Below are 10,171 nucleotides of genomic sequence, written 5' to 3'. Positions count from 1 at the left end.
ATTTTACTTTATTTTTTTTCTTTTTTTTTTCTTTTTTTTTTTTATATTAAATTTTATTTTATATTCCCCATACAATTGCAATGCCCCCATTCTGACCCCAATCCTTCCCCTCCCGCCCCCCCCACCCCCCAAAAAGTGTCTCTGGTTCATAGTTTTTTGTTGATTTTGATTTTCACTTCTTATATTCATTTTCCTGGTCCCTTATTTAAGTTTCTAGATTCCTGCTATGAGTGAGACCATCCGGTATTTTTTTTCTTTTTCTTTTTGGCTTATTTCGCTGAGCATGATCCCTTCCAGTGCCATCCATGTTGCTGCAAATTGCATGTGTTATCTTTTTTGAATGCTGAGTAATATTCCATGGTATATATGTACCACATCTTCTTGATCCAGTCATCTATTTTTGGGCATTTGGGTTGTTTCCAAAGCTTAGCTATTGTAAACAGTGCTGCTATAAACATAGGAGTGCAGGTGCTCTTTGGAATTGATGTTTCTGTGTCCTTTGGGTAAATACCTAGGAGTGGAATTGCTGGATCATATGGAAGCTCTATGTTTAGTAGGTCCAGAAATCTCCACACAGCTCTCCATAGTGGTTGGACCAGTTTGCACTCCCACCAACAGTGCACAAGAGTTCCTTTTTCTCCACATCCTCGCCAACATTTGTTGTTTGCTAGTTTTTTTTAATATGTGCCATTCTCACTGGTGTGAGATGGTATCTCAAGGTAAGTTTGATTTGCATTTCCTTTCCCTGATTACAAGTGATGTTGAACATTTTTTCATATTCATGTGTCTGCTGGCCATTTGCATTTCCTCTTCAGAGAAAGTTTCTTTTTAGCTCTTCTGCCCATTTTTGACTGGATTATTTTCTTTGTTGTTGCTGAGTCTCATCAGCTCTTTGCAGATTTTTGTGATCAGTCCTTTATCATTAGTGTTGTTGGGTAAAAATGTTCTCCCAGTTGGTGGGGTTTCTCTTTGTTTTTGTTATTGTCTCTTTTGCTGTGCAGAAGCTCTTTAATTTGATGTAGTCCCAGCTGTTTATCTTTCTCTTCACTATCACTGCTTTGGGTGATGTGTCTGTAAAGATGTCTTTGATGTGCAAATCACGTAGTGTTTCGCCTATATTTCCTTCTATGTATTTTATGGTTTCAGGTCTTATGTCTAGTTCTTTAATCCATTTTGAGTTGATTTTTGTGTATGGTGTGAGGTAGTGGTCAAGCTTCATTCTTTTGCATGTAGCGACCCAGTTTTCCCAGCACCATTTATTGAACAAACTTTCTTTGCTCCAATGCATAGTCTTTTGCTCCTTTGTCAAAGATTAGTTGACCATAAATCTGTGGGTTTATTTCTGGATTTTCTATTCGATTCCATTGGTCTGTATGTCTGTTCTTGTTCCAATACCATGCAGTTTTGATGATTATGGCTTTGTAGTATAGTTTGAAGTCTGGGAGTGTGATGCCTCCATTTCCTTCTTTTTTTTGTCAGTAGAGCTTTGGCTATTCGGGGTTTTTGGTGATTCCATATGAATTTCATCAATAATTGTTCTATTTCTTTGAAGAATGCCATTGAGATTTTGATTGGAATAGCATTGAATCTGTATATTGCTTTTGGTAGGATGGCCATTTAATAATGTTTATTCTTCCAATCCATGAGCAGGGGATGTCTTTCCATTTCTTTGTGTCTTCTTCTATTTCTTTTAACAGTGTTTTATAGTTTTCTTTGTATAGGTCCTTTACCTCTTTTGTTAGATTTATTCCCAAATATTTGATTTTTTTGTTTCGATAATAAAGGGGTGGTTTTTTTTGATTTCTTCTTCTTCAGATTTATTGTTTGTGTATAGGAAGGCTACTGACTTTTGCGTGTTGATTTTGTATCCTGCCACTTTACTGAATTGATTGATGAGTTGAATTAGTTTTTCTGTGGAGATTTTGGGGTTCTCTATGTATATTATCATATCATCTGCAAATAGTGATAGTTTGACTTCTTCTTTTCCTATTTGGATTCCTTGGATGTCTTTCTCTTGTCTTATTGCTCTGGCTAGGACTTCCAGTATTATATTGAAAGCAGTGGTGAGAGTGGACATCCTTGTCTTGTTCCAGATCTTAATGGAATTGCTTTCAGCTTTTCACCATTGAGAATGATACTGGCTGTTGGCTTGTCATAGATGGCCTTTATGATGTTGAGGTATGTTCCTTGTATCCCAAGAATTTCAAGGGCTTTTATCATGAATGGGTGTTGCACTTTGTCGAAAGCTTTCTCAGCATCTATTGATTATCATATGGTTTTTATATTTCTTTTTGTTGATGTGTTGGATAACGTTGATTGATTTTCGGATGTTAAACCATCCTTGTGTCCCTGGAATGAATCCTACTGGTCGTGGTGAATTATCTTATGGATGCATTGTTGGATTCTGATAGCTAAAATTTTATTGAGGATTTTTGCATCAGTGTTCATTAGGGAGATTGGCCTGTAGTTTTCCTTTTTGTGTTGTCCTTGTTGGTTTTGTATTAGTGTAATGTTGGCTTCATAGAACGTGTTTGGTATTGTCCCTTCCTTCTCAATTTTTGGAAGAGTTTGTGAAGGATAGGCACTAATTCGTCTCTGAATGTTTGGTAGAATTCATTTGTAAATCCATCAGGTCCTGGGCTTTTGTTTTTGGGGAGGTTTTTGATTACCATTTCAATTTCGCTGCTTGTAATTGGTCTGTTTAGGTGTTCTATTTCTTCTTTATCTAGCTTTGGGTGATTGTAGAGTTGTAGGAATTTGTCCATCTCCTCTAGATTGTTAAACTTGTTTCCATACAACTGTTCATAGTAGTTACTGATTATTCTTTTGATTTCTGCTGTGTCCGTTGTGATTTCTCCTTTTTCATTGATGATCCTGTTTATTTGTGCTTTATCCCTTTTTTCCTTGTGAGCCTGGCTAGGGGTTTGTCTATTTTATTGATTTTTCAAAGAACCAGCTCTTGGTTTCATTGATCTTTTGGATTGTTTTTTTAGTTTCAATTTCATTTATTTCTGCTTTGGTTTTTATTATTTCTTTTCTTCTACTGGTTTTGGGGTTTTTTTGTTGTTCTTTTTCTAGATCTTTGAGCTTCGAGATTAGGTTGTTTCTTTGAGTTCTTTCTTGTTTCTTGATGTGAGCTTCTATTGCTATATATTTTCTCTTATTACTGCTTTTGCTGCATCCCATACATTTAGGATATTGGTGTCCTCCTTGTCGTTCAATTCAAAAAATTTTTTAATTTCTTCTTTCATCTCCTCATTAGTCCAGTGGTCTTCCAGTAGTGTGGTTTTTAATCTCTACGAGGTAGGAAAGTTCCTTGCCTTCTTTTTATGGTTTATTTCTAGTTTGATGCCTTCATGGTCAGAAAAGATGGTTGATATGATTTCAATCTTGGTGTATCTGTTGATGTTTGTCTTGTGCCCCAGTATGTGATCGATCCTGGAGAATGATCCGTGTGCTCTTGAGAAAAATGTGTACTCCGTTTTTTTGGGGTTTAGTGTTCTATAGATGTCTGTTAAGCCCAATTGCTCTAGGTCCTTATTTAGAGCTTTGGTTTCTTTACTTATTTTTTGTCTTGTTGATCTATCCATTGTTGATAGTGGTGTGTTGAAGTCTCCCACTACATATGTGTTTTCTCTGATGTCTGTTTTCAGAGAAGATAACAGTTGTCTGATATATTTTGGTGCTCCTTCGTTTGGTGAGTATATGTTAATGAGTGTTATTTCTTCTTGAAATATTGTCCCCTTGATCATAATGTAGTGACCATTGGGGTCTCTTTTTATCTTTTTGAGTTTGAAATCTGTTTTATCTGATATAAGTATAGCTGTTCCTGCTTTCTTTTTTGGTCCATTTGCTTGTAGGATTGTTTTCCATCCTTTAACTTTGAGCCTATTTTTATCTTTTGTAGCTAAATGTGTTTCCTGGAGACAGCAAAAGGTTGGGTTTTGTTTCTTAATCCAGGCTGCAACTCTGTGTCTTTTTATTGAAGAGTTTAGTCCATTTACATTTAGAGTTAATATTGATATGTTAGCATCTGTATTTGCCATTGTGTTTGTCTTTCCTTTGATTTTATTTATTTATTCTTTTAATAACTTTTTTTTTTTTTTGGCCTTCTTTCATTGTTATTCGTCCCTCTGAGGTTCTGGCTTTAGGACTCCTTGTAGTATTTTTTGGAGTGGGGGTTTAGTTGCAATGAAATTCTGGAGTTTCTGTTTATCTGGGAAGGTCCATATTCTTTCTTCAAAGAAGGAGAGCTTTGCGGGATAGAGAATTCTTGGTTGGCATCTGTTTTCTTGGAGTCTGTTGACTATGTCCCTCCATTCTCTCCTTGCCCGTAGTGTTTCTTCGGAGAAGTCTGATGTCAACCTGATTGGCTTTCCTTTGAATGTTATCTGTTTCTTCCCTCTTGCCAGCTTCATTATTTTTTCCTTGTCCTGGATTCTTGGGAGCTTTACTATTATGTGTCTTGCTGTAGTTTTCCTTTCGTCGTGGAAGTTTGGTGTTCTTCTTGCTTCTTGTATATCAATTTTCAGCTCCTTCTTCACATTTGGGAAGTTCTCTTCAATTATCTCTTTGAATATTTTCTCTGTTCCTACATCTCTCTCCTCTCTTTCTGGTATTCCTATAACTCTTATATTTCCTTTCCTCATGGAGTCAGATAGTTCCCGAAGTCTTTCTTCGTTCTTTTTCCTTCGTACTTCTCTTTCCTTTTCTGTTTTGGTTCTTTTTATTTCTGTGTCTTCAAGATTACTTATTCGTTCTTCCATTTTATCTATTCTGCTTTCATTGCTTTTCCCAGAATTCTTTAGTTCTTCCATTAATTCTTTGATCTCCTGCATTTCTTTTACTTCCCTCTTTAGGGACTCAATTTCATTCTTCTGACCATTGTTTTCCCTCTCTAGGGACTCAATTGCATTCTTCTGATCGTTGATTATTTTTCCCTTATCATTGTTTTCCTTTATGACTTCTGTCAGTTTTTTAATCACGGCAATTTTAAATTCTCTTTCTGGAAGGCTCAGAAGTTCTTCCAAGTTACTGTCGTTGCAGTCTGGGGGCTGCTTTTCTTTTTGTGGTGTGCTTTTTCCCTGGGGAGTTGCTAGGTTGCGTGTGGTTCTTCTCCTCCCTACTGTCTGTTTTCTAATTTGCCGTATGCATTGGGACACTGTGTAGTTGGGACTGGCCGGCATCTTGGGTGAGCTTCTCTGCTCTCCTCTGTTTCCTCTAGGAGTCATCTGTCAGTTTCAAGCAGTCTTTACTGGAGAAAGGTCCCTGTTCTAAAATGCCGATGTGGGGACACACTCCCCTGTGCGCCTGGTCTGCCCCGGCGGTGGGTTCCTGCTCCCCCTCTGGGCTTGGACTGCAGGCCAGAGGGGTCTGGCGTGGGCGAACTTCCCCCGTTCACCTCTGGCTCCTGAGGAAGCCTTCTGCAGGTAGTCTTTACTGAAGAAATGTCCCTGTTCTAAGATGGTGATGTGGGACACACTCCCTGTGCGTCCGGTCTCAGGCACACTCTTCTGCGCGCCTGGCCTGCCCCGGCTGTGGGTGCTCGCTCCCCCTGTGGGCTCAGACTACTGGTCGGAAGGGGCCCGGCGTGGGCTAACTCCCCAGCTGGCCACTGGCTCCTTTAGGCGCCTCTGCTGGCTTCAAGTCGCTAGGTGGCGCCAGAGATCTCTCCTGGAGCCCTTGGGGAGCTGATTTTCCACCCCGTGGGACAGGGAATAGAGCGGGAATGGTAGGGTAAACCTCAACGGCTTTGGGGTGCTTTGTCTGCCTTGTGCCCCACCATCGTGGGGAACCCACGCCCCTAGTTTCGTGCCCCGGGTGTCAGTTCCAAAGCCCTCAGTTCCAGGACTCAGGCTGTAGCCCAGTTCAGTGGTGCGGGAATGGCGCCTTTTGAATCCCGCTCCCGTGCCTGGGCGCCTGGGCCTGCTCACTCAGTGAGGGCCTCCGCGAGTCTCCCTGCAAGCCTAGGTCGCAGGCGCAGGGACCTGGGCAGCTGCGATCTGGATCCGCGTTTGCTTTTCAACTGCACTGCTTTTCCGCGCGCGATCCCGATCCGCACTTGGTTTTCCAGCGCGCCGCTGTTCCGCGCAATCCTGACCTCGATCAGCGCCTGTTTTTCCAGCGCGCCACCTTTCCGAGCAGGCTTACCGGGCGGCCCGGGGCTGTGTGCTGGCGCTGGTCTCCTCCTGGGCGGGGTCTCTCTTCAATGACGCCGGGAGCCGTTCGCTCACCGCCATGGCGGATCCTGCGGGGTTCTCCACAGCTCCCGTTCACGGGGTGTGGTGGCTGAAATAGTTCCTTTCCACTCACAGTCCCGCTTGCTGCGTCGTTTCTTCTTGTTGGTCATTTTAGTTTGTTGTTTTCCTCCTCTCTGCCGGTCGGAGAGTCCGCCTCTGTGGGCGGGGGAGGGGAGCAGGGTTCTGCGCTTCCCTCCCTTCTGGTCCTCTTTTATGGCCACTTTCTTCTTCGGGCAGTTCGCTGGCGTCACCCGTTTATCTTCCGTGTCCCAGTTCTCACTGGGACCTGCCGCTTTTCCTCCCTATTCACTTTTTTTAATGGGAGATCTTACTCGCAGCGTCTCCTTGCCGCCATGTTGCTCCGCCCCCCTCCTTCTGCCAGTTTCAAGCAGACTTTATTGAAAAAAGGTCCCTGTTCTAAAATGGCGACGCAGAGATGCACTCTCCTGCGTGCCCGGTTTGCCCAGGTGGTGGGTGCCTGCTCCCCTCTGGGCTCGGACTACTGGCCAGAAGGGGCCTGGTGTGGGCGAACTTCCTAGCTCACCTCTGGCTCCTCTGGGAGCTTTCTGCCAGTTTCAAGCAGTCTTTACTGAAGAAAGGTCCCTGTTCTAAAATCCACTAATATATATTTTATCCATATCCAAAATTGATTGAAGTGGTTTAGAAATAAACTCCTAAAACCATACTTGTTTAAAGATGACTACAAAATTGTGGAATTTAAATTGATAAATGGAATATCCAAAAAGCAGTTAATAGTCCATTATGGTACTTGAGCTTATACAAATTTACTTGAACACTTAGTAAAGTAGATTTACAAGAGTTACATCACCCACCTTTAAGACAACATTTCTCACTCTAGGTATTTGTTGAGATTGGAGAAATAGTACTAGGGTCCTCACAGAAATCAGCAAATGGTATCAGATCCTAGCTTCAAAGAGGACAGTCTATCACTTCCCTAACATGCATGCATCTCTGTCTTTTTCCTGGGTTTCTTTCCCCATTCAAAGAATTTTAGCAGTCTCCTTCCAGGAGGCAGCTCTGCCAATGCACATAAGAACACTCACACAACTTGCCCTAATTATGGCAGATGGATTGCAGTTCTCTTGAAGAGCCCCAGTTAAGTTCTGGCTCATTGCTGTATTATAGTTAAACTTGCATATTAACACAAAAAGGAAAAGAAGTAACTGGAACAGTGAAGAAAAGGGACATAAGTTAGTATATTTAAAGTCATACCATTTCATAGGCATAAGGAGTTCCTGATAAACTGAAATCTGTGGATTTGAAGCTAGAAACTATAAAAACCCTCCAGTTTCTTTATTTTATGCTCCTAATTGAATGACTCTAAGGTTGATATTTTATAAATTTGCTATGAATCAAGGGGAAAGTTGGACTTGTTAGCATCCCAAGGGAAAAGAAGGCACTTCAGGCCCCTGTCCCTGCACATTTCACACTTACCAGCTGTAGGAAAAATGACTGAATGATTATCAGGCATTTCTGCCCTCCTGCCATTAGGATTAATGATGGATCCCTGTGGCCCTGAATGCATGCCTGATGGCGGGCACCTGGAGGAGGATGTGGGCATATGTAGGTGGGTTTACCTGGGCTGAGACTGGGCCTATAAAGGCGGCCTCACAGAACAGGACTACCACATGAGAAAAAACAAGAGCAGGACCAGCAAAGAAGCAGAGGCCAAGAGAGAACCCTGGAGAGCCCAAGAAGAGTAAAGATTCCCTGCAGTGTACCTGGTAAACTCAAAAAAAGCCCAAAAAAGCCACTGAGGGCTCCAGGACTCCTCCTTTACCTGTCTGCATAGAATCATAGAGATCTTGTTCTGCGTCCTTCCTGCTGGCACTACATCAGCCCTGCTCAACTCATCAGAGTAGATGCATCAGACTGCGAGAAGTTCTTCTTGTTCAGACATTCCCTACAACAAGGATGATACCTCCCCTGCTAGGTTTCAGAAGTCACTGGTAAGATACCAACTGCATTACAGGAGCACAAAGAAATTCAGACCTGAGGGCTTACTGAGCCTTGTCTCTGGCCACTCCACTGGAAGGCCAGCCATGCTTGCCATCAACTACCAGGCCTGGAGTGAAGGGCTCATATCTAGACGTCAACCTAACACTCATGAGGCGACCACAAACAGGCTACCCTATCTCTCATTAACACCAAAGAATTTAGGAGGATCTTGTGATAAGAAAATTTTAATAGGAAACCCTTGTGGTTTTCAATAATTTGTAGTGAATTTACGAGTTAGCTGTGAATTGATAAGAAGGACTCAAATGAATTACAAAGCAAGACTTGCCTGCAGTTTTATTCAATGCAAATAATGTGCCTATAGCAAACCTTTAAAATACTGATAGTATATATAAACTACCACAGCTAGCTTAAGTTGTCTTCTTTCTTCACCAGGACTACTACAGTAAATGGACTTCCTTACTACTGGCTGCAACATTTTCCATTGCATCTTTCAAATTCTTACCATTCACCATTTCATGGAAAAATATCCCGTTATGCCACTCTCCTGCTCTTGAATTAAACACAGATGCCTCTCCTTATCACCATTCTAGTCCTTCCTCCTGCCACTCAGTCCGACATTTTCCTCTTCCACCCTTCTCCCTGGGATAGTCTGCTATTTATCATACTCAGAAAATTCCAAGAACAAATCAAATGGTGTCTTTCATCAATAGCTACCTGCGAATCATCTATCTACTTTCCATGCAGATCTGTGCTTCTGTGATATTCAATTTCCATCTCTGGGACAGCCCTTTGCACACTGATTATAACAGCTTCCTGTCTACCCTACACGGTGTCAGGCACCCCAGAGCATGGGTGCTATTTTCTTCCTCTCAGGTTTCAGTGCCTAGCACAGGGCTGGGCCATAGCAGACATGCAATGTAATCATGATGCTGACAACTGAAATGGCAGTGTATAATAAACTATCGATTCATAGGTAACATGGGTTGATCACCAGTGATATATCTCAATTGGGTTAGGTAACTGACACATACTCTATAATTCAAGCTTTAAGCAACTCTGAGGAGACAGTACTTTCCCATTTTATAGATATTCTGAGATTCAAAATATTTACTTTTCACAAGTTCTCAGCACTAATAGGTGGTGGATCAGAGGTTTAAACTATGTCCCTATGACTCCAAAGCCAGGTTTCTTTCCAGAAGAAACCTGAAAATTCAATGTGCATGACACTCTGATTTGTTTTAAATATATTACTCATTCTCACAGCTTGATATTATATATTAAGTATGAGACAAATTTTCATGGCATAAAAATATTTATATCCCTAGTATTAGGGCCTAATATTGACAATTGACCACAGAATTTACAAACAATTTGAATTCCCCAGAAGATTCCATATTAGTATACTTCAATCAGTTAGAAAATATATCAGCCTTCTATATTTAGCCAACTAAAGACAAATCATCTTGATGAAACTTTTCTTTATTTAAAAAAATATTATAAGGGATAAGTACTGCTGAGAATGGGATCAATTAAAAGTTTTTTTTTTTCCTGGAAATATTTCACATGCAACTTCAAAGAGTATTTGAATCTCACTTATAGAAAGAATAAAACTTTACTGAAAGGCATTAGTGAAAGTAGTGAAAGGGTCCTGACTTACAGTCTGATGATAAATTTAGATTTGTTCTTTTAACACAAAATAATTTTCATTTTCATTTTGCTAATTTGTACTGCCTTTGAAAGTCTCTATGAATGGTCCAGCTACACAATACAAGGGTATACACAAGAATTTATACCAATAAAAAAATCTTACATTATTCTAGAACATGAATGAACTGGGTTTTCCAACTTCTCCTAATTGAGATGTGCTCACACGTTTATAGGAGGCAAATGTATTTCAATTTACAAAGGAAGTGAATAAATAAAGGTGTAAAGGAAAGATTCAAGTTCCTGGA

The 10,171-nt window shown here is 40.9% G+C and overlaps 1 protein-coding gene across 3 annotated transcripts in view; it reads right to left on the bottom strand.

Annotated features, from left to right (window-relative positions):
* The window catches only part of PXDNL (peroxidasin like), a 628,077-nt gene that overhangs the window by 94,781 nt on the left and 523,125 nt on the right, over positions 1–10,171 (bottom strand). The gene's annotated exons all lie outside the window — the stretch shown is intronic.

The sequence above is a fragment of the Talpa occidentalis genome, unplaced genomic scaffold (genome assembly GCF_014898055.3).
Source record: "Talpa occidentalis isolate TD23 unplaced genomic scaffold, MPIMG_talOcc4v2.1, whole genome shotgun sequence".
NCBI classification, from domain to species: domain Eukaryota; kingdom Metazoa; phylum Chordata; class Mammalia; order Eulipotyphla; family Talpidae; genus Talpa; species Talpa occidentalis.
This window is presented reverse-complemented; position numbering and strand designations above follow the sequence as displayed.